At 37.9% G+C, this 1,924-nt stretch overlaps 1 protein-coding gene across 1 annotated transcript in view; it reads right to left on the reverse strand.

Annotated features, from left to right (window-relative positions):
• LOC122242825 (5-hydroxytryptamine receptor-like) overlaps positions 1 to 1,642 on the reverse strand; it is a 22,336-nt gene extending 20,694 nt beyond the window's left edge. The window contains exon 1 of the mRNA XM_086551805.1: positions 1 to 1,642. This exon is cut by the window's left edge and continues 902 nt beyond it. The gene's annotated coding sequence lies outside the window, so the exon portion shown is untranslated.
• Between the last annotated feature and the right edge of the window lie 282 nt (positions 1,643 to 1,924).

Consider the following 1,924-nt stretch of genomic DNA (forward strand, 5'->3'; position numbering starts at 1 on the left):
AGTGATAAATAGAACATGCAATAAGACTCAAGATCTCACTTTTCCAATCACACAGTTTAAGGTGAAACTCCCACGTCTTAGCTAACAATTAGCTCCTTAGCTGGACCGTGGCGGAGAGCAATGATCCCATCAAGCCCGATGATCATATTCTTCACCGTTACTAACTTATCCGAACATTAATCCCCATACTTATCCCTCCATCTTTCAGTCTCTTCTATGCACCCCGTGAACACATCCTTCCCCTTTCCTGAGGCGGCCCCTTGTGCTTCGCGTGGCCGGACGAGAAGGGTCTTCGGCGCTATTATGGCCGGGCTCCTTGGGGAATCCTTTCATTTTTGGGGAATTGATTAAGTCACGCAGGGATCCAGCAAGATAGGCGAGGAGGATCATCCGAGGTCTCATACAACAGTAATCTTCCATGGCCTATACATGACTTTCAATTTTCCAGTCGGGAGACCCTCTTGAGGTAGACTTTCCACATCTTAAGCTGAACAATATGGCTTTCTAATCATTATCTGGCGGTCACAATATTTTCTTGGTCGTGCTACGTCCTTTCAGGATAAAAGGCGTGGAAAGAGATTTATTAATGGCTGTATGCTGAAGAATAGAATTTGTTGGGCCTCCCGGTACAATATCGGCACAATGTGGTGCGAGGACGGAACTAAAATATTCTTCTTTTATGAACAATAGGTAATAGTGACATTTACCGCTTGCATATCGTTAGGAAATCAAAGCACATTGAAATGCTAATACACAATTAATAAACCTCGTTCTATATGAACACACCTTTGATATAAAACTAAAGTTCAGATTTTCAGGAAACTAAACTTGAGAATTTGAAATTATTATCATGTATGTTATTCTGATATAAAACGTATTCATAAAAAAAGGGTGGTAAGGCAATCAGTATTCAAATAAAAAGGCTGTATGCAGACAATCAACATATATACGAAAACTTATTTTATTTTCGTCTAATAGATTTGGAAGCATTGCCTTATTCGAATGCATTCTTCGATGTGCAAGAAAAAGTATGAATTGAAAGTGATAAAAGACTCTTAATGTTAGAGATTTGAACAAAGTCAATCATCGTAACTGGTTTTCTGTTCGTTACGTATGTGTTCATTCATGAAGACCAATTCCTAAGTTTTAGGTCAGGTGAATGATTACGAGCGGAGGGCAATGTGCAGTGTATTAGAAAGCAAATATTTGCATATTCATTTGGCAATAAAGATATGTAACACAGGCAACTCAAATGTGTTTCTCTAAAGTCAAGCTTCCAAACCAATTCAAAGTCCTTGTTCTTTTTCATCTTAATTGTTATAAGCATTTCTCACGCTATATCTCGTCAACGGTGCCTTCGCTCTGCTAAAAGCTTTACATCACCCACTTTGCTTGACTTGATGTAAACAAGAGTGAACATTGAGGTTACTTGGTGCAACTTGTAGTTTCCCAAACTTCATGATATTTTTTGGCGGCTTTAACAAAGTGCTTTCCAAGTTTAACCTACTGCTAGTTACAGAAGACTACTTTAGTTGTTGTTGTTGATTTTTAGTTTTGTCCCGAGTGGATAGACAAGATTTATGATATGGATACGAAGATACGGTGGAACTCATTATTTTTTTTCATATCTGAAAATCCCAAAATGGATATACTTCCGAATACAGCGTTTTTAGTTGGAGGTTAGTCCACATCTCATGTCAGCATCAATCACTATATATATATATATCCTCAATCTCGCAGATAATAGATGATTAAATAGGTTATGCATCGGAAAGATTCGTCGCTCTTGGAATGCATAACGAATTATTTTGTATATTAATGATTCCATTGACGATGTTATACTATACTGGTATAAACTCTCATTTGAATTCTGCACCGAAGATCGACATTTCCCTCAACATACACAGAATCCTCGCTCCTAGTA

Source organism: Penaeus japonicus, unplaced genomic scaffold (genome assembly GCF_977035675.1).
Source record: "Penaeus japonicus unplaced genomic scaffold, GWHDUDI00000001_assembly GWHDUDI00000002, whole genome shotgun sequence".
NCBI classification, from domain to species: domain Eukaryota; kingdom Metazoa; phylum Arthropoda; class Malacostraca; order Decapoda; family Penaeidae; genus Penaeus; species Penaeus japonicus.